Source organism: Salvelinus sp. IW2-2015, linkage group LG3, assembly GCF_002910315.2.
Source record: "Salvelinus sp. IW2-2015 linkage group LG3, ASM291031v2, whole genome shotgun sequence".
NCBI lineage: Eukaryota > Metazoa > Chordata > Actinopteri > Salmoniformes > Salmonidae > Salvelinus > Salvelinus sp. IW2-2015.
The window spans coordinates 29,545,640-29,569,445 of NC_036840.1; the positions used below are offsets into that span (position 1 = coordinate 29,545,640).

At 43.0% G+C, this 23,806-nt stretch overlaps 1 pseudogene; it reads left to right on the plus strand.

The window, feature by feature from the left end:
- The window catches only part of LOC111980765 (cytosolic beta-glucosidase-like), a 59,681-nt pseudogene extending 41,437 nt beyond the window's left edge, over nt 1-18,244 (plus strand).
- Nucleotides 18,245-23,806: the final 5,562 nt, after the last annotated feature.

A 23,806-nucleotide genomic window follows, 5' to 3' on the forward strand; every position in this document is an offset into this window, starting at 1 on the left:
AGAGAGAGCAAGGCAGAAGGAGAGGCAGAGAGAGAGAGAAAGAGAGAACTTGGATTTGAAGAAGACTTTAAACAGATAATGCGTTTCGTCCGGAACTCCCTCAAAGGATGAGGGATTTTGGGTTTCACCCCTGCCCCAGCGCTCATTTAGACCCTATTATTCTAATTACTCTGGCAATTGTACATATTTAACATTTGGCGAGGTCCTCTCCCACTCGACGATAAAGACGTGCCGCGAACCGAGGTGCTTTACAACACCTAGAAAATAAATTGCTGAAGCTTGCAGATAAAAAAAGCTAAATGGCCGAAATTCATCAGGCGATTATACCAATTATGTTCCTGGATTCGGATGGAACCTCCGGATCACGGACCTCTCCGTCTGCGTATTCCTGGCACCATTTCCCAACCTGGCACATGATTCCGACGGTGCTCCTGCCCATCCATCTACCTTTGGGAATACCAGGCCCGACTGTCTGAGTTCCGGTGTGCCTAGATATTAATGTTCGGCTATAATTCCCGACATCTTGCCCGTCTGCTCTGTGACACAAGCGGTTTATATATATGTTATTAATAGCCTATAAATATTCACTCGATGTTTAGTGGAACTTTGTGGTGAGAGATTAGCTGAAGTCGTTCTCACGGCAACGCAAGGAGGAGGCAGAGTTTTTGTCTTCTGACAACAGTGCAATGATGGAACTAACCTTGGAGATCTCAGATGATGGGGGAATGAACCTTGGTTTAAAGCGTCTCTTTTATTCTCGGGCTGTTCATGACTAGCCAGGCGGAGAATGAGGGGCTACATGCTCCAGGCGACTCCCATATCCTTCAATCTCAGACCTCCAAAATACCCCCACAAAAAATGCAGTCTGGAATTCGAACCCAGGTCTCCAGTTTCCCACAAGATTGCTTCGGCCCGCTCAGCTAAAAGTTTGTTTTCAGATCAGAGGCAAGATTACTCATCAATCCATCTCTGTTACATAAGCCAATAAGGAGATGCCTTGACTTGCTCAAATAACACAGCCAATTCAATCTTCATTCCACTCCAGTTTTCTACAAATACACCCTGATAACTGAGCCGACACCTTTTATTGTGTAATCCCTTTTCTAACCAAACAAAGCGGAGGCAAAAAGTTTGAGAGAAAATTTTAATGTATTCTGAGAAATGAGTCGGTTGTCTCCCTTAGCAAGTGAAGAGAACTAGATCCTTACAAATACCAAGTACAATCAGACAACTTCCTGGAATAAGCACACACCACAATGTACACCTCGGCTCACAGAGGAACAAATTGCCATCGACAAAGTCTTGTTGCACTTTCTCCTACCCTGAATATGATCTAAATACGTATTGCTATTCATACAGACACTTTTGAATAGAGCGAGAGAGTGAGAGAGTGTGAGAGACATAGATAGAGGTATAGAGAAAGGAAYAGGAGAGAGAGAGAGTGAGAGAAAGGGAGAGAGAGTCTCTCACTGTCTCTTTCAGTCTGGCTAGGTTTGGTTCATTCTAATTCATGGAGACAGGATAGGGGATAGATTGCTAGCCTTGGGTGTTAAAGGACAGCCCATTCTCCCAGAGAGATGGATTAGGAGAGGGAGGGGAAATGAATGATCATGGCTTTTAATGGCCTTTTGGCTTTCTTACTCCCCCTTCTTTCCATTTCCGGCTGGGGGACTTTTGCGATGGTGACATTTCCGCATACAGAGCATCCGCCCTCTGCAGCTTTACACCACCACAACCACTCTTACCTATATCATCTGACTGAGTGTTCTCGCAGCCAAAATGGGCAAATGGTAACAGACTAAAGGATAAATAAAGGATTTTGAATGAACCAACCCCTGCAGAAGTACTTAGGCAGAAACGGACTGATCATAGCACAGTTCGAACAAATTCCAGACGGGCTGGTCCATAAAAAATATATAATAGAAAAAAWATATATATATATACAGTGGGGAGAACAAGTATTTGATACACTGCCGATTTTGCAGGTTTAAATAAAATGCAAATTAATTACTTAAAAATCATACAATGTGATTTTCTGGATTTTTGTTTTAGATTCCGTCTCTCACAGTTGAAGTGTACCTATGATAAAAAAGTACAGACCTCTACATGCTTTGTAAGTAGGAAAACCTGCAAAATCGGCAGTGTATCAAGTACTTGTTCTCCCCACTGTATATATAGTAACATTCACCGGATAGGTGCAGTGAAATGCATCGTTTTACAGGGTGAGTCATAGTAGCATGGCACCCCTATAGTAAATTAGGGTTAAGTACCTTGRTCAATGGTACAGAAAGATTTTCACCTTGTCGGCTCGGGTATTCAAACCAGGGACCTTTTGGTTACTGGCCCAATGCTCTAACCGCTAGGCTACCTGCCACCAATTGGGCCCACCTGTCTAAATAGTTTTTTGTTGTTGGAACGGTGCAACCTCAAATGTTTTTTCACAGACAAGCAGCTACGTGCACACCCCAGATGAACCTTTCTCTGCAAGTGCCCCCCAAAGCACACATTGTAACCTAACTCACTATGGGTCAACCATTGCTCCCATGTCCCCTTTCGACAGGGTTTGGATGGTTAGATCTACTTGGCCTGAATCCACCCCCAATCCGAGAAGCTCTCTATACCGCTCTACTGTCTACGTAGAGTGTTAAGAGGAAAYAACACACAGCACATTATAAATCATATAAGTCTGTAATAGTTAGTTGAATAATACACTGCGCCATTACTTTATATGGAAATGTACCCTTGGGTCTTGGAATAACGAATGGGGCTTGCTCTTAATTTCTGTTATGATAAGTTCTCTTCTTGATTGCCTTCCGTAAGGCAAAAATCTGTCTTCATAAGGCTCTGCTAGGGTCATGAGGACTATTAGTGCTAATAATTCATTGGTTTAATTTATTTCTWTAACAATACACCAGGTTATGTATTTTGAAGATGTGAGCGAGAAAGGGATGGTAGAGATAACCATAAGGCCGGACAATGAAAAGGAATTTGGGAATAGAAGACTTGAAACGTTTGTGCATGTTTGATTTCACTTTTTCTACATTCAACTGTTTTTCATTGACAAAGGAGAAAGCCTAGTAAAAATGTGGAGGTCATCTCTCGACAGTTTTTTCTCTACTGCAGGATCTGTATCACSTCAAATCTGATACATCTTTCATAACGTAATAACAAAACACACACACACAAAAACTGGACCAAATAAAACAGAACTYAAGATTACAACAGGCCAAGTGAGAAGTTATTTTCTAATTCGTTCTATGAGACAGCTTGAATCCTCATTGTATTATACATGTTCGTTTGAGGCTGTTGGGATGACCACAGAAGATAAGATCACAAAGCCACTTCATCATGCTGTCTCTCTCTTTATTTCCATCGCTCTCTCTCTCTCRCCCTCTCTCCATTCTTTTCCTCTCTTCTACTCCCATCCCATCCCACCCCTCCCTCTCTCTCTCTCTTTTAACCTGGCCAGGGTGGAGGGTTTAGGGCAGAGGATGGAATGAGTTTAGGGGGCTCCGGCCCCGTCTGTCCAGCCCCAGGCGTCCGTCACCGTCAGACCGACCCTACTGGCATCCTCTTTTGCATCGGTGGGAGAGGGGGATGGGAAGAGGGAAGGGTAGAGYTGGATGGGTAAGGGGCTTGTGCTCCTCTATCATCATTTCACAGGTCTGGGATTCTGAGACAGCGACACCTCACACTGAGAATCACCACTGACTGTGGTGGAGGATACAGGGAGATATAGGGATAGAGAGAGGTTAGGAGGGAGAAAAAGAGGATTGTTTATGGACCAAGGGATGAAAAGATCCATGAAWTTCTACCTCAACTGGTAAGAAATTAGATTACTTTTTTTCAATTAATTTGATGGCTTTTCACCTTTCAAACACGTTTGCCTTATTAGCGGATGTAAAGGCATTAGGACCGAACTGGCAGGGACACAGCAGTAGTGAGAGGTGAGCGATATAGACACAGAGAAAAGTAGAGAGAGAGAGTGAGAGAGASASACACACACACACACAACACAGATTAGGCCACCGCGGGGACTGAGGAAAATAGGTTTCGGGGACCCAGGACTACGTCTGTGATTCCACGTCTGGGCTTAGACACAGCCTGTCGATAACTAATCCTGACCTTTCCCCAGCCGCAAAATTGAAAATAAGAATACGAAAAATAAAATAGATGGTGGGTGAAATCATGGGGCGGAGGAAACGGTAGATGGATTCAGTGCAGAGGGAAGGGCGTTCAGTTGGATGGCACTATCAGCCCCGGGCGAGGCCTCCTCCACACAGCACAGGGACTAATTCCTGGCTTGGTCGGCCCAACAGCCCAATCCCTTCCAGGAGAGGAGGAGAGGCGGTCACGGAGTGGGCGATGACTCACGGAATTGCGGTGGGGATGGAGGGCAGATGGAATGGGAAATGTGGGAATGTGGATAGATAGAGATCTAGAGAGGTGATCTGGAAATGGAGACGTGAAATGGTTTCTACAGGTAATTGGTGATCTATACAAATCCTAATGTTTGTGAAAACCACTCCCCTCCCCCTGGTTCACTCTTTGCAGCGAGTAGGGACTATATCTGTCGCCTCACCTATCTTAACCTCCCTTTCCTCACACTTACACCACACACACACACGCACACACACGGCAGCATGAACACACTTAGAAAAACACACGTAAACACARGCTCGTAAACACACACTCCCATAAACATACCCTCCTGCTTGCTCTGTCATACCTGTTAGAGCTCTAAATTACCTTCCCATCGCCATGGCGAGGGTTGCCAAGCATCMCAGTGTGTTGTATACATTTGGTTACATTATCTAGCCACCCATGGAGCTGGGGTAAGTAAGTATTGGGCTAACTCTCCCCAGGATCTGAAAGCAATTCGTAAAAAAGTTACTTTTTTACATAATTTGAAACAGAATTTCATCACCTGCAGATGGTAGCCATTCCGCTAACTAAATCAACTTTCATGGCACAACTGGTATATGTGTCACTCATTTTAACATTGTGCACTTCAAAATGCAATCACTACAAGACCAGGTGTTGGCTGTGTCGSCTTTCCACACTCTTCCAAAATATTCTTAATGAAGTTTATCATTTACCAGCCTGTGAAATTGTTAGGTAATTAGCCAAAAAGGCCTTTTTTAAAACAAGATACATAGGAAAACTAAAACTATAAGCATCTGCAAGTGCAGTGTTAACCTCTGAGCTCTCCAAAACCAGGTGACAAAAAACCTGGAGTGGATCCTGGCCAGTTCTCCAAAACAGTGCAAAATCCAACAGGGCCCAATCTCACTTAAAATGACAAGCAGCGCTGGAGTTACAGCCACCCTGTCCAACTGGAGCTAGGCTCTGCCTCGTGGGTATACAACCATACGGCAAGCCTTGGCACTGAATGACCACTTTCACACACAAAGGATGAAGAAACACACGTACACAGAGCTAAACACACGGAGAAACACACAGAAGTATACACAAACACACAGACACAAACAGAGGCGCAGGCCTCCCCCCGCACACACACTAAGAAAAGTGCCAGGCATCATGGTGGCTCAATTTCTGCAAGGGGCCACTAGGTGGAGTGTTTTCCTCTCTTCTTATGGGACAAATGCAAAGACAGTCCGCCTGTCCAGTCTGGTCTGTTTAATCTCTTCTATTCTGAGCTGCTGTTGTGATTTAACTCTAGCTCATATATATCCCAGAGGGATTTCAGGTCAGTCCGTTTGCAGCTCCTAATTCCCTGCCTGTTGGTGGTTGGGATAATAAGGTTTGAGGATTTCGGCAGGTTCATTATGGCGCAATCCTAATCCGCTCCTGAAACAGTCGGCTGGACATGACACAGATGACACGAGAGAGCAGAGGAGACGCCAGAGAGAAAGACAAGAAGAAGAGGAGAGAGAAACCAGCAGGGAGACAGGGAGACAGAGACGACAGAGAGAGAGAGGGGACAGACAGACACGACAGAAGCAGACAGGACATGCAGACACTGACAGACAGACACGACAGAACAGACAGCCGACAGACAGACAAAGACAGATCGACAGACAGACAGACAGACAGACAGACAGACAGACAGAAAAGGAAGGGGGAAAGAGAAAGGAAGGAGGAAAAGTGAGACACAGGGAGGAGAGCGAGAGGGCGGGTGGGGGGAAGACACAAACCTGTACACGTACTGTTTACACTCGCTCACTAAAATGATTGGATTCGCAGACGTTCGGGCATGTGGCCCCGAGAATGAGAACGGTATAATCTCCCTTCCTCCTTCCATCCCTGCCTCCCTCTCTCTTTCGGTTGGCAGATCAACAGGCCATACCTGTAACTGCTTCTTCCTGGGCGTTGGCGCGTCTCCGCTGCTGAATATGCTGCCATGCCTTTTGATGCAAATAATACACATCTGTAAGACTCATTAGTTGCTCAGTGGGTAATGGTGCCAGACGGATGCAGGAAAACAGGAGGCCCAGCTAGGAAAAAGAAGATAGCATTTTAACYGCCGCCACACACTATCCTGCCAAGCGTTTTCATAGCACTGTTGGTTTCCAGATAACCAGAGAACAAGAGCATGGAGGTGTTGTGGGAGACAGGCCTACAGAGATGTATTTGTTTGTTTGATGTATTTTTAACTTTTCTGGATAAATCCAAATATGGTTTCTCTTTTTTCATGGAAAACCAAAAGGCAGCACCACATTTGACTTAAAATGGAAAAAATAGTATCCGTGGAGGTTGGTTTATTGAAAAACTCCCTCTCCTTCCCTGCKTTTCCTTTCTTTGCTTTCTTCCCCTTACTTTCCTTTCCTTTCTTCCCCTTCCTTTCCTTTCCTTTCTTCCCCTTCCTTTCCTTTCCTTTCCTCCCCTTCCTTCCCCTTTCCTTCCCCTCTTCCATCAACAATCTGCCATGACTGGAAAGGTGAAAGCTACTGTAGGTAGTCAGAATTGTTTGATTTAATTTATTAGACAATTTTTAAATAGAGTACATACATAAGAGCGCTACATATAATTGAAGAAAATCATCAAGGATAAAACAATAAAGCTCAAAAGCAGCAAGGTTAGGCAGCAATTGTATTGGCTAAAAACAATGACAGACATAATTGGTTTCATAAAATTTGTCAATCGTACAATACTATTTCCATAATAAACAACACTGGACAGGTACATCACCCTTGCCTCATTTACCCCTAATGTATACAACAATCAATCCCTAATATATAAAWGACAATCACAATAAAATACACAATAGACACCAAAAGTCAAACCATGGACTATCCCGGGCATTTTCTTCTCACCCACGTACCGGAATCTTAAGGTTCACTTTTGAGACACTACTATTTAGCATTTTTTTCCAGTGAGAACTTGAAACCGACCATGGAGGTTATGAATTTCAAGTTCTTTGGATTACTATTCCAAAGAATGGCAGCTGAGTACAAAGGTTTCTTTCCCCCATACCACTCTTAAATCTGAAAGGAAAAACGTCAGTTTCACTTCTTCTAGTGAAATAGTTATGGTTATCCCTGACCTAGTTAAAGTAGTTACTTAGGTACTTGGGGACCATACTGTGGGCAATCGTATTTACAAGACATCATTTAAGCTGAGAGACTCTCTATTCCACTTCAAAATATCTGAGGCTTTGGTAGTGGGAATGGTCAAGATCCTTTTTATTTTATATTTTTTATATTTTTTATTGAACTTTTAWTTAACTGGGAAAGTCAGTTAAGAACAAATTCTTAAGATGCATACGTGCTGGAAGTTCAATAATAATRCTGACTAATTTGTTCTGAGATGTCTGCAGCTTGTTTTGAATTATCTTAGTGGCACTATTGTACCAGYAAGAGCATGCATGTCAAAGTGGCAATGTCACCATTGTGGAAATGTGGAAGTTAGCTAATTAGCTAAGTCTACTGTGTCACCTACTACCAACTTAAGGCCAGGCGATTTCCTAAGTTTGACTTTGGACCCATACAAGATGGGCAGTTTTTCCAAAGTGGAGTGCCATTTACTGACATTCAAAAGCTCTGCACTGAGGGCTTTCTCAACCATGTGTTTGTTTTTGTGGGACAACCACAGTGTAGAATAATCTGCAAAGAGGAAAAMGTCATATGTACAGGCATATTTCAGATAATTTATATACAACAGAAAGAAAAGTGGACCCAGCACACTCTCTTGGGGTACCCCACAGTTCAAGGTTTTGGGTTGAGACAGTGAGACACATCCACCATCTGTTTTCTTTCRTGCAGAAAAAGCTAACCCATTTCATGACTAAGTTGTTAAAGCCCATGGCTCTTAGTTTGGTTAACAGAATCACAAGATCCACTGTATCAAACGCCTTTTGGAGATCTAACGTAACCATACCAAAATCCCTCCATATACTTTCTTCCTAATGTGGTCAGTTAGTAATAGTAGGCAAGTGTCGGTGGAATGGGATTTCCTAAAGCCACATTGGAACTCATTCAGTGCATTCAGAAAGTATTCAGACCCCTTGACCTTTTTCACATTTTATTACGTTACAGCCTTATAATGAAATGGATTAAATAAAAAAAATCCTCATCAATCTACAGACAATACACCATAATGACAAAGCAAAAAAGGTTTTTAGAAATGTTTGCAAATTGATAAAACATTAAAAAAACAAATACCATGTTTACATAAGTATTCAGACCAATTGCTATGAGACTCGAAATCGAGATCATGTGCTTCCTGTTTCCATTGATCATCCTTGAGATATGTCTACAACTTGATTGGAGTCCATCTGTGGTAAATTCAATTGATTGGACATGATTTGGAAAGGCACACACCTGTCTATGTAAGGTCCCATGGTTGACAGTCCTTGTCAGAGAAAAAAACCAAGCCATGAGGTCGAAGGAATTGTCCGTAGAGCTTCGAGACAGGATTGTATCGAGACACAGATCTGGGGAAGGGTACCAAAACATTTCTGCATCATTGAAGGTCCCCAAGAACACAGTGGCCTTCCAAATTGAAGAAGTTTGGAACCCTCAAGACTCTTCCTAGAGCTGGCCACCCGGTCAAACTGAGCAATCGGGGGAGAATGGCCTTGATCAAGGAGGTGACCAAGAACCCGATGGTCACTCTGACAGAGCTCCAGAGTTCCTTTGTAGAGATGGGAGAACCTTCCAGAAGGACAACCATCTCTGCAGCACTSCACCAATCAGGTCTTTATGGTAGAGTGGCCAGACGGAAGCCACTCCTCAGTAAAAAGCACATGACAGCCCGCTTGTATTTTGCCAAAAGGCACCTAAAGACTCTCACACCATGAGAAAGAAGATTCTCTGGTCTGATGAAACTAAGATGGAACTCTTTGGCCTGAATGCCAAGCGTCACGTCTAGAGGAAACCTGTCACCATCTCTATGGTGAAGCATGGTGGTGGCCGCATCATGCTTTGGGGATGTCTTTCAGCGGGAGACTAGTCAGGATCGAGGGAAAGATGAACGGAGCAAAGTACAGTTAGATCCTTGATGAAAACCTGCTCCAGAGATCACATGACCTCAGACTGGACAACGACCTGTCTCTTATACACATCTAGATGTGTATAAGAGACAGGAGCGATCCTTGATGTAAACCTGCTCCAGAGATCACATGACCTCAGACTGGACAACGACCCTAAGCACACAGCCAAGACAACGCAGGAGTGAATGTCCTTGAGTGGCCCAGCCAAAWCCCGGACTTGAACCCAATCGAACATCTCTGAAGAGACCTGAAAATGGCTGTGCAGAGACGCTCCCCATCCAACCTGACAGAGCTTGAAAATAATGGATGAAACTCCCCAAATACTGGTGTGGTATCAGTTTTTTATTTGTAATAAATTTGCAAAAATMTCTAAGAACCTGTTTTAGCTTTATCAGTATGGGGTATTGTMTGTAGATTGAAGAGGAGAAAAACTAATTGAATCCATTTTAGAATAAGGTGGTAAATAAAGGGGTCTGAATYCATACCGAATGTACTGTTTAAAAAAAGAAAATKATCTTTATTTAACCAGGTAGGCCAGTCACGGATTACAAAAAGAAAACCAGCCCCGTTGCGGACCAGGATGTCTTGCTCCCAGACAGAATAAATAACTTCTTTGCTCGCTTTGAGGACAATACAGTGCCACTGACACGGCCCGCTACCAAAACCTGACTCTCCTTCACTGCAGCCGACGTGAGTAAAACATTTAAAAGTGTTAACCCTCGCAAGGCTGCAGGCCCAGAGCATGCGCAGACCAGCTGGCTGGTGTGTTTACGGACATATTCAATCAATCCTTTTCCCAGTCTGCAGTTCCCACATGCTTCAAGAGTGCCACCATTGTTCCTGTTCCCAAGAAAGCTAAGGTAACTGAGCTAAACGACTACCGCCCCGTAGCACTCACTTCCGTCATCATGAAGTGCTTTGAGAGACTAGTCAAGGACCATATCACATCCACCCTACCTGACACCCTAGACTCACTCCAATTTGCTTACCGCCCCAATAGATCCACAGACGACGCAATCGCAACCACACTGCACACTGCCCTAACCCATCTGGACAAGAGGAATACCTATGTGAGAAAGCTATTCATCGACTACAGCTCAGCATTTAACACCATAGTACCCTCCAAACTCGTCATCAAGCTCGAGACCCTGGGTCTCGACCCCACCCTGTGCAACTGGGTACTGGACTTCCTGACGGGCCGCCCCCAGGTGGTGAGAGTAGGTAACAACATCTCCACCCCACTGATCCTCAACACTGGGGCCCCACAAGGGTGCGTTCTGAGCCCTCTCCTGTACTCCCTGTTCACCCACGACTGCGTGGCCATGCACGCCTCCAACTCAATCATCAGGTTTGCGGACGACAGGCTTAATTACCAACAACGACGAGACGGCCTACAGGACCCTCGGAGTGTGGTGTCGGGAAAAAACCTCACACTCAACGTCAACAAAACAAAGGAGATGATTGTGGACTTCAGGAAACAGCAGAGGGAGCACCCCCCTATCCACAACGACGGGACAGTAGTGGAGAGGGTAGTAAGTTTTAAGTTCCTCGGCGTACACATCACGGACAAACTGAATTGGTCCAACCACACAGACAGCATTGTGAAGAAGGCACAGCAGCGCCTCTTCAACCTCAGGAGGCTGAAGAAATTCGGCTTGTCACCAAAAGCACTCACAAACGACTACAGATGCACAATCGAGAGCATCCTGTCGGGCTGTATCACCGCCTGGTACGGCAACTGCTCCGCCCACAACCGTAAGGCTCTCCAGAGGGTAGTGAGGTCTGCACAACGCATCACTGGGGGCAAACTACCTGCCCTCCAGGACACCAACACCACCCGATGTCACAGGAAGGCCATAAAGATAATCAAGGACAACAACCACCCGAGCCACTGCCTGTTCACCCCGCTATCATCCAGAGGCGGGTCAGTACCAGGTGCATCAAAGCAGGGACCGAGAGACTGAAAAACAGCTTCTAACAGCCATCAGACTGTTAAACAGCCACCACTAACATCGAGTGGCTGCTGCACATACTGACTCAACTCCAGCTCACTTTAATAATGGAATTGATGGAAATTGTTCAAAAATGTATCACTAGCCACTTTAAACAATGCCACTTAATATAATGTATATGTATATACTGTACTATATATACTGTACTCTATATCATCTACTGCATCTTACCATTTTATGTAATACATGTATACCAGCCACTTTAAACTATGCACTTTTATGTTTAATACCGTAAGTTACTCATTCTCATATGTATATACTAGATTACTCAATACCATACTACTGTATGAGTAATGTAATGCCGTTTGTACCAACATCATTCATATATCTTTATGTACATATTGCTTTTCCTTTACAACTTGTGTGTATAAGGTAGTAGTTGTGAAGATTGTTAGGTTAGATTACTCGTTGGTTATTACTGCAATTGTCGGAACTAGAAGCACAAGCATTTCGCTACACTCACATTAACATCTGCTAACCATGTGTATGTGACAAATAAAATTTGATTTGATTTGAACAAGTTCTCATTTACAACAGCGACCTGGCCAAGATAAAGCAAAGCAGTGCGACACAAACAACAACACAGAGTTACACATGGAATAAACAAACGTACAGTCAATAACACAATAGAAAAAAAGTCTATATACAGTGTGTGCAAATGGCGTGAGGAGGTAAGGCAATAKATAGGCCATAGTAGCGAAGTAWTTACAKTTTAAAAAATGCACTGTGTAGGTTGTTGTGTTAGGAAATATAACTGTCAATCTGCTCGAACATGATCTTTTCCATGACCTTTGATAAAATACACAGGATTGAGACACGGCCGATAGTTTCCATGATCCAGTTTATGCCCTTTTTTATATCGAGGAATGAGTATAGTATAGTATAGTGAATAGTTCACTGGGAAGAATCCCTAGTTCAGCCAAAACCACAGCCGAATTGTTGCAACCATTGGCTGGATTGTTCAATCAATCAAATCTCAGGAAGTAGCTTGAAGAGGAGAAAATAAGTCATTTTTACAAAGTAAGGTCATTAAAACTTCTTCAGGATTGGTGGGTCCCCTGCGGGAAGGGTGAGCTAACATAGGCTAATGCGATTAGCATGAGGTTGTAAGTAACAATAAAATGTACCAGGATATAGACATGTCTGATATTGGCAGAAAGCTTAAATTCTTGTTAATCTAACTGCATTGTCCAATTTACAGTAGCTTTTACAGTGAAAGAATACCATGCTATTGTTTGAGGAGAGTTCACTGTTTTGAACATGAAAAGTTATTAATAAACAAATTAAGCACATTTGGGCAGTCTTGATACAACATTTTTAACAGAAATGCAATGATTCATTGGATCAGTCTAAAACMTTGCACATACACTMCTGCCATCTATTGGCCAAAATCTAAATTGCAACTGGGCTGGAATAATACATTATGGCCTTTCTCTTGCATTCCCTCTGACCCAAAAAATACAAAACAATATATTTTACCAGATCTAATGTGTTATATTCTCCTACATTCCTTTCACATTTCCACAAACTTCATAGTGTTTCCTTTCAAATGGTACCAAGAATATGCATATCCTTGCTTCAGGTTCTGAGCTACAGGCAGTTAGATTTGGGTATGTCATTTTAGGCGAAAATTGAAAAAAAGGGGCCGATCCTTAKGAGGTTTTAATGTTAATCCTTGGCCTGAAGTACTAGAATAAAACTATATACTTGAAAGTAATCGTCTTTTTAAAACCTRTTTGGGCTAGGGGGCAGTATTTTGACATCCGGATGGAAAGCGTGCCTGTAAACTGCCTGTTACTCAGGCCCAGAAGCTAGGATATGCATATCCTATTGCATATCCATATTGGTAGATTTGGATAGAAAACACTCTAAAGTTTCTAAAACTGTTAAAATAATGTCTGTGAGTATAACATAACTGATATGGCAGGCGAAACCCTGAGGACAAARCATCCCAAAAAATAATAATTTCAGCCTACCACTACTTTCCAATGGCTGTCATGTTTATTATGAGGRGAAATCCTCCCAGATTGCAGTTCCTAGGGCTTCCACTAGATGTCAACAGTCTTTAGAAAGAGTTTCAGGCTTGTTTTTGGGAAAATGAGCTAGAATTTGTAGTTTTTCTAAGTGGCTCCCATTTTGGCTGTAGTGTTTTCATGCGCGTGGATGAGAGCGCATTCTTTGTTGTTTATCTCCGGTAAAGACAATAACGATTCTCTGTCTTAAATTTMATCGTTTATTTACGCATTAGGGTACCTGAGGTTTGATTATAAACYTTGTCTGACTTGTTTGGAGAAGTTTATTGGTAACMTTTGGGATTKATTTTGTATGCATTTTGAAGGAGGGAAACCGTTGGATTATTGAATGAAGCGCMRCAGCTAAACTGAGTTTTTGGGGATATAAYGAAGGAATTTATCGAATAAAAGYACKATTTGTGATGTAGCTGGGACCTTTTGGAGTGCCAACAGAAGAAGATCTTCAAAGGTAAGGCGTTTATTATATCGCTATTTCTGACTTTCGTGGCGCACCTGCCTGGTTGAAAAATGTTCTTCATGCTTTTGTATGCGGGGCGTTGTCCTCAGATAATCGCATGGRGTGCTTTCACCYTAAAGCCTTTTTGAAATCTGACACAGCGGCTGGATTAACAAGAAGTTAAGATTTATTTTGATGTATGACACTGGTATTTTCATGAATGTTAAATATTTCTATTTCTGAAATTTGAATTTCGCGCTCTGCAATTTCACCGGATGTTGTRGAGGTGGGTCGCTAGCGGAACGCCTGCGCCAGAAAGGTTAATAGAGTGCATTTGTAAAGTATTCAGACCCCTTGACTTTTTCCTCATGTTGTTACGTTACAGCTTTATTCAAAACATTTTTTCACCATAAAAATTATGGTGACAAAATCCATGGAGGCCAGAGAAACAAAGTGGTCAAAAATCTGGAAAATAGCATTACGTCAACTAGGCTGGATGCTGTACAAAAATGAAGGCAACCTGACAGGCTTACTATTGAACTTGTCATCTTTTTTCCCCCAAATCCTTTTACATGCTAATTTTTCTATTTTCGACCCACAGAGACAAGACGACAACCACAAAATGTTAAATCCTAAAAAGTTTCAGCAAGAAAGCTGCATCGCTTCGTGCTTATTKTATGCTGTATAAGGTTACAACATCTAGAATTTTGGGATAATGTTCACGGAATGTTAGAGAAAGACCCCACTGAACAATTCAGAACATGAASAATCATTTTTGTCTTGGTAAAATGTATTTTATATCATAAAGGAAGTGTCATCACCAAAGCACGCTTTCACCCACTCTCAGCATCCTACCCTCCTGCAAATAGGCTGTATTGTTTTGATATAATTTGGCTGAATAGGCTTGTGAACAGTTACATGAGTATTTAATTAGCCTAGTTAGCCAAATTACTGACTGACTYGGCTTATTGTTATTCATGTTTTTGTCGTTATTGCATTTCAGGTGGAGAGGGAGTAAGATCACTAGAAAGCAGCATGCTGCCAGACAACCGCAGAACCCCAGAGGTATTACAGTCAATGCTTACGAACTGGATATTGATGTGAACYGCCCATTTATATCAATGACACTAACAAAATGGTTGGATTGTTCAGCATCATGTGCAGTAAATGGTTTTGGTGATGAAAGGTGCATAATGCATTTATTGTCATCTCCCCGTCAGGCCTCTGCATGCTGTGACATGGTCCTGGATGGTAACACACATCTGCTTCCAGCTGCCTGACTGAATTCTGGGGCCTTCAGTGGTGCCTTACCCAACATTATAGCCAGAGGCTCCTTATCTCTGACTCGTAGCCATTTAACATTTCAACATGTATTTTATGTAATACTGCTACGGATGCAACAGCTAACTTATTATATTCACTGGTCTATTTGTCATATTCTTCAGTCTCGTCTGGGATATATATTTTAGTTGGCACACCTGTGTGATGTCTTGTAAACATAAACATGTATTCACCCTGGACACGAGACTTGTGTTGATTTTAGACTTTTAAGAAAATCATAAGCACTAAGRGTTCTCTTGATGGAGAAAGTCTGCATGTTGTTTGATGTTTAAGTTACCATAGTAGCTAGTAAAACATTTGAATAAAAACAGGCTATGAAAGAAGTATTGTTTTGTAACACAACTTAACAAAACTTGATTTCATTTGGTGGTCCTCCCCCAAATTTGACCATTGAAAAGCCTAGTTGCATTCTTCCTCAGGGAACTGTCTGCCGATAGCTGACAACAGTGTGGCAGTTGTTTTATGTGCTGCTCTAGAGTTCCATGGCCCAACAGACTCACCTGGGGACAGGGGGATGGACATATGTTAGTTTGTCTGGGACACTTTTAGAGGGAGGAGATAGCATGAGTTTGAGTGAGTACAGTAAATCCAATCCAATCAGTGGCCCTGGATGATACAAGGTATGCATTCACACAGAGACAACCATGCGTGAAGTGAATACCACCAGCTAGGAGCTTACATCTCCGAGGTCTGGAGAGATCGCAGGTTGTTGGTCAGAAGGCTCTGGAGGTCCTTGGAGTATTCTCTCTGTAACACCTATAGAGAGATGGATAGAGGTACTGAATGCACTTGAAAGAGAGGAAGCAAGAGAGTTAACGTTTACATGGATGATTATTGAGGACTATAAGGGTGCCTTCCAAATCAGACAAATGGATGCTTATAAGACGCAACAACTCAATGGCATGCGTTTGAAGCATTTTGGTTGGAAGGTAGCCTTACTCTGGGGTTCAAGTTGTATCTGAATGTCTGTAACTTTGCTCACACTCCCTCTGACCCCTGACCTCCCATTGGCCCAGGGCCTCCTGCCAAACCCTCTCATCAGTCTCTCTGACAGAGAGTTAGTTCAGAGAATGGATCCTTGCTGTTTGGTTGATCCACATGTGGTCTCAGGTTGGGTGGAGGAGAGGTTGGAGATTGTTGAGTTGGTGAAGGTAACTCGGAGTGGACTCGTGATTTATTCTGTTTCTTACACACAGAGGGAGAGGGTGCTCCGTATTACGAGATTAGGGACAAGAATTGTGACATGCTTTGCTCTCCGGAGCAGGGCGCCGTTGAAAGGAGTGATAACGGGGGTGGCATTAAGTGTTGAGGAGGAGCTGTTGAAATGGAAGATTCKCTGTGTCTGTAAACCCCGCCTCTTGATGAGATGTAGATGCAGTGGGGAAACGGAGAAGACATTATCTGTCATGCTGAGTTTTGATGCAGAATCGTTACCAGATAAGGTCAAGGTAGGAAGTGTCAGTTATCCCAGGAGAGCTTATGTTCCGAAAATATTACGGTGTTTTAGGTGTCAAGGTTATGGGCATACTGCACCAGTGTGTAGGAGGGAGATGCCTAGATGTGAGAAGTGTGCAGGAGGGCATGAGACAAAGGAATGTGTGATATCAGTGGAGAAGGTTATGTGTGTTAGGGGTGGGGGTGGGGGTGAATAAGGAGCTGGAGATCAGAGGTGTCCGGTGAGAGAAAGGCAGATTGAGGTTGCCAGGGTTAGAGCAACACAGAAAGTGTCATATGCCGAAGCAGTGAAGAGAGTGGTAGAGGAAGATGGATACAGGGTGAGGGATCCTGAGAGGATGTCTGTGAGTAGGCAGAGATCAAGAGAGAGTGATGGAAAGAATATGTGCTTCAGTAAGGTGGGATTTTTAGCATTTATAGCCACGGTTCTGTACTGCAGAAATGGATGGAAAGTCACAGCAGATAGAGGTTGTGGTGGCAGTGGCAGAGAAGGACTTGGGATTGTGAGGAGTTACTGTAGAACAGCTGCAGGGGCTGTTGAGTGGTGGTGATATGGCCTCTCAGACCGTTGGTCTGGAGTAGGACTAGGTASGGTTAAATAGTGGAATGGGTGGTGGGTCTAAAGAGAGGGCTAATAGGTGATAGGGTCCTTTTTCTTTTCCTTTTTCCCAGTGTTGTATCATCTAAGAATATAATGTAGGTCGGCCGTGAATGGCCTCACACTCCAGTACAGTAGGTGGCGCTGTATGCACTTAAAAGTTGGATGCGATCCGCCAACAAAATCCCAACTGAAAGATGTAAATTCTGCCAATGAGAGGATTGCATGAAATATTCTCCATGCATGTTTATGATAAGACTAAAGAGATGAAAAGCAGCTTCATGTCAAATTAAATGTCCATTAGWCTCTAGGGGAATTCTCATCTCACATTTTCGTTGACTAAAATACATTTACTGAACAAAAATATAAAACGCAACATGTAACAATTTCAAAGATGTTACTGAGTTACAGTTAATATAAGGAAATCAGTTAATTGAAATAAATAAATTAGGCCCTAATCTATGGATTTCACATGACTGGGCAGGAGTGCAGCCATGGGTGGCCCTGGGAGAGCATTTTTTATTTATTTGATTTAACTAGGCAAGTCAGTTAAGAACAAATTTGTATTTACAATGATGGCCTACACCGGGCCGACTCCCAATCACAGCCGGATGTGATACAGCCAGGATTTGAACCAGGGACTGTAGTTACGCCTCTTGCATTGAGATGCAGTGCCTTAGACCGCTGCACCACTCAGGAGCCCATAGGCCCACCCACTTGGCAGCCAGGCCCACCCACTGGGGAGGCAGGCCCAGCCAATCAGAGTTTTTCCCACAAAATGGATTTATTACAGACAGAAATACTCGTCAGGACCCCCCCCTCCCCTCCCCAATCCCCCCTCAGACGATCCCGCAGATGAAGAAGCTGGATGCGGAGGTCCAGGGCTGGCGTGGTTCACCTGGTCTGTGCTTGTGAGGCCGGTTGGATGTACTGGCACATTCTCTGAAACATCGTTGGTAGAGAAACTAAKATTAAATTCTCTGGAAACAGCTCTGGTGAACATTCCTGCAGTCAGCATGCCAATTGCACACTCCCTCAAAACTTGAGACATCTGTGGCATTGTGTTGTGTGACATAACTGCACATTTTAAAGGGACTTTTGATTGTCCGCAGCACAAGGTGCACCTATTATGGATTTGTTTATTTCAGCTCATGAAACATGGTATCAACACTTTATATGTTGTGTTTATATATTTGTTCAGTGTAGTAATTTGTAATAATTATTGTTTTTTCCCCCAGGGCATCTCGTCTCGTTATCATCATAGTTTTAGTCAGGAAAAATAGATTGTTGAAGAGTATTTCTCGTCATAGTTATTGTTGACAACATTAACACTGGCTCAAACCACGTTTTGTACTTGCAAACCTCTMTCTTACAAAACTTTCTACAAGCTTATGGATCTCTTGATAACGTGACAACAGTGAAAGAACTCAGAGCTTGCTCAGATTCAACATCTCCAACTGTATTTTTGATTCACAGCAGAATAGTCATAGTTGTAAATGGACTTGTTATAATTCTGAAAATAAGTTACGCTTGCTTATCTTATTGAATGTATTCAAATGTCAAGTTACAAGTTTGCGACCGTTGCTCTGCCTGCGGTCGCAAATAATAATCAATAACTCCTGATTATTATTTGACCATGCTGGTCATTTATGAACATTTGAACATCTTGGCCATGTTCTGTTATAATCTCCACCCGGCACAGCCAGAAGAGGACTGGCCACCCCTCATAGCCTGGTTCCTCTCTAGGTTTCTTCCTAGGTTTTGGTCTTTCTAGGGAGTTTTTCCTAGCCACCGTGCTTCTACACCTGCATTGCTTGCTGTTTGGGGTTTTAGGCTGGGTTTTTGTACAGCACTTCGAGATATTAGCTGATGTACGAAGGGCTATATAAAATAAACTTGATTTGACTTGATTTGATTMACATTTTTCACACATCATGATACAAGCTTGCCAAATTATATTTGCGAATCTTACATGCAACCACCAATCTCAATGTTCGGCCACGAAATTCAGATTACAAATTCACAGGGTTCAGTCATCATTATTATCCCATAGTGACATGCCACCTTGACATGCCACTTTGATTCCTTGCTACGTATCGCTTCAGAGGAAGCGATATGGAGTGTTAGCTGTGCAGTGAGGCTGATCTTTGATTTTGAATTTAACAATAACTATTGAGATCTATTGTTTTGGATCAGATAACTGCTCTAATGATCAATTGGGGCTCCCGAGTGGCGRAGAGTTCTAAGGCACTGCAATTAAGTGCAAGAGGTGTCACTACAGTCCCTGGTTCGAATCCAGGCTGTATCACATCCTGCCGTGATAGGTAGTCCCATAGGGTGGCGCACAATTGGCCCAGCGTCGTCTGGGTTTGGCCYGGGTAGGCCGTCATTGTAAATAAGATTTTTTTCTTAACTGACTTGGRTAGTTAAATAAAGATMWAATTTTTTTTTTAAATCACTCAATATTTAGGCAAAAAAATTCATGACCTGCATAACATCTTCATTTGAAATGGAAAATGTCTTCAATTCAATTCACTTTCTAAATAGACTCAAATGGCACAGAGAAGACATAGACTGCATCCCAAATGGCACCCTACTCCTACATAGTGCACTACTACCCTATAGGCCCTGCGGTGTGCGAGAGACTAAAGAGTGATCCAGGCCCGTGCCCTGGCGCACGCACACACACACGCACACACATATCAAATGCATCCAGAGTGCCTAATAAAACAAAGCACTTAAGAAATCAAAGTGAGAACGGCCGGGGCCTGGGAGTGAAGGACACAGATCTGGGGGTACACACTCACACAGACATGCTGCTTGGAGCCCTGCTATGCAAACACACACACTTCATGAGGACACTGTGGCTTTTGAGGCTGTACTGACACTTTCACATACAAAGAAGAAAACTGCACACACACACACACACTTCCCCTAATATGTTTGTAAATAGATAGTTATAGAAACATTAAAACATGCAGGAACATAATGGTAAACAGCACATACAGTACACTGAATGTACAAAACATTAGGAACACCTTCCTAATATTGAGTCGCACCCCCTTTTGCCCTCAAAACAGCCTCGATTCATTCATGGACTACAAGGTGTCAAAAGCCTTCCTCAGGGATGCTGGCCCATATTGACTCCAATGCTTTCTACAGTTGTGTCAAGTTAGCTGGATGTCCTTTGGGTGGTGGACCATTATTAATACACACGGGAAACTGTTGAGCGTGAAAAACCCAGCAGCGTGGCATTTCTTGACACASTCAAACTGCTGCGGCTGGCACATACTACCATACCCCGTTCACAGGCACTTCAGTATTTTGTAATACCAATTCACCCTCTGAATGTGACACGTACACAATCCATGTCTCAAGGCTTAAAAATCCTTCTTTAACCCGTCTCTGCCCCTTCATCGACATTGATTGAAGTGGATTTAACAAGTGACATCAATAAGGGATCTGTAACGAGTGCGCTGGGAGTTGGGAAGCAAGTTCAGGGAGGGAATACATTTAATAAATAAACGAACATGAACAAAACAAGAAACACAAACAGCGCACCGACTTGAAACAGATACAGAAACAATAATGCCTGGGGAGGGAACCAAAGGGAGTGACATAAATAGGGCAAGTAATCAAGGAGGTGATGGAATCCAGGTGATTGTCATTATGTGCTGATGTGCGTGACAGGTGTGCGCAATAATAAGCAGCCTGGTGACCTAGAGGCCAGAGAGAGAGCACACGTGACAGTACCCCCTCCCCGACGCGCGGCTCCAGCCACAGGACGCCGACCAAAATGACGATCCCGGAGATCAGGAGCGGGCCGGTCCCCTCTGCTGAGGCGTGGGAACCTGTCGATCCGCCTGAGGAGCGGGAGCATGGTGACCTAGAGAGTCGGAGAGAGAGTATACGTGACAGGATCATAGCTTTCACCTGGATTCACCTGGTCAGTCTATGTCATGTGTCGTAACGTTTGCTGTCATTTAATGTTAGGACTGTTATATTATCAAATCAATTCTATATGTGTAATTATTCCGCGATTAACCTCTACTTAACACCCATCCCGGATCCGGGAGCATCCTCATCAGTAAAAGCTGACTAGCATAGCCTAGCATAGCGCCACAAGTAAATAATAGCATATAAATATCATGAAATCACAAGTCCAATACAGCAAATGAAAGATAAACATCTTGTGAATCCAGCCATCWTTTCCGATTTTTAAAATGTTTTACAGCGAAAACACAATATGTATTTCTATTAGCTAACCACAATAGCCAAAGACTCAACCGCATATTTTCACCATGTTTCTACCGCATAGGTAGCTATCACAAAACCGACCAAATAGAGATATAATTAGTCACTAACCAAGAAACAACTTCATCAGATGACAGTCTTTTAAACTAATCACGGAATAGAAATTAACTAGGAAGTCAGGGCACCATGGTAAAATGTTGTTTATAGAGTTGCAGTTTCCCGACTATAACTCTTAAGATACTTTATTATCTTATCGATTACAGTCTTCTATTAATGTATTATTACCTCATCAGACTCATTCCTTATTGTCACGAACCCTAGCATCATAAATCATGAATCAGCGATATACAAATTGGCTTAATTATTTACTAACTAACTAACGAATCAATCACAAAATTACATGAACACACACACAGAAGGTCATACATTGGTTACTAACATGACACAAGGAAAAGTCCCTAGTTGACAAAACCGATATGACGGCTTGGTAGACAAAGGAAAGGGGTGGGGACAGCTCAAGAGTGGGAAATTCAGAGTTGATAACTACACTCATGGAAATATTAATACTTTGAACATGAACAACCGCTCATTCGAAAATACATTTCAATTGACATATTTACGAGTGTATGCCTTTGTTGTCCCTCTCTGCGATCGCCGGTCTGTCTGCTGGATAGTCAGTCGACATAAAGTCTCTGGTTTGTCCACCAGAGATCAAAGTCTTTCGTAGTTGTAGCTTGTTATAATGGATACGTCAGAGTACCATTCGATCATTTGACTGGTTGCGTTTACCAGACTAAAGTACTTAAACTGCTGCAGCCWGAATAATTGCTCTTTGTTTGTAGATTTTTTAGCCACTTCAACGTGGGAATGATCTCCACGTTCTCTGTTCTTGTCCTTTGGTAGAGTTGCCAACCATTTCAACATGTAGCGACAGGTTCCATGTTTTCTGGTCTAATGTCAAATGTGTCATGGGTGGTTTTACACAGGAGTAGTTGATAAGGGGGCGTTCCATGACACCGTGTAATGTCTGTCCTCACGGGGGCGGGGCCACTGACTGATCARAAGTTACTATGAAAAACAATTCTCATTTAGAAGACTAAGATCACATTGTCATCTTTCCAAAAGTATTCTTATGRATAATCATTTATTTTATACAACATTCAGATGCAAACCCCATCATTGAGAAGTGTATACAGACAAAGAAATAGTAGTGTGTCTCCTGTCCTTCATGAGGTCACCAAATGAAACAAACTCAACATGACTGTTTCTTAAGTGTCCACGGACCACCCCAACTGCTTGGAATAAAGAAATACTGTTAAATGATTCAACCTTTTGATGTCCAAGTGTCTCTCTGTGTTCCACAGTCACATTCCAATCCAACCCCCCCCCCCACCTCTGCACCTCTGCGGGAGAAAGAGGGCGCTGTAGAGCGGACCCACTGTAACCTGATCCGTCAGATCTTCACAGGAGAGCTATGACACATGGAAAGAGCAGGTGTTCCTAATGTTTTGTACACTCAGTGTACACAACCAGGCAGTGCAATCCCACATAAACAGTCACTAACACCAAGACCCCCCTTCCCCCTCCACACACCCCATCCCATCCCTCTCCTAGTTATATTGAACAGCAGAGTCCTTGGAGCACCTTCAATCTGTTCATCTGTTAAAGTGTCAGAGTCTATGCATCATCCTGAGTCCTCAGAGCAGTGGGGTAACAAACACTSATGAGTCCCAAATGGCACCTTATTCCCTACATAGTGCACTACTCATCACCAGAGGCTATTGGGCTCTGGTCAAAAGCAATTTGGGACACAGCCACAGAAAGAGAAAGGGAAAGGGGAAGGGGGATACCTAGTCAGTTGTACAACTGAATGTATTCAACTGAAATGTGTCTTCCGCATTTAACCCAACCCCAGCCTCTCTCAGGAGGTTTACTATATTTCAAATTCAACCTGAGCCGTGCAGTTTGCCAAGCAATCAAATCCTACTCCAACATGGCAAGTCCTGTATGAGTTAGACTTCATTATAAACTGGCAGAGGGAATTGTATAAGTATGGATTATCCATTGAGCATTAAAGCATTTTAATTTAGCATCGCATAAGATGCTCATCTCAAGGATCTTATTCCAGAGGAACTAAAGCAATATACAGCCAAGACCTTAAGAAGTGAAGCTGTGCGTCCTTGAACGGCATACTTACTTCAACGAAGAGCATGCCGTCATGCA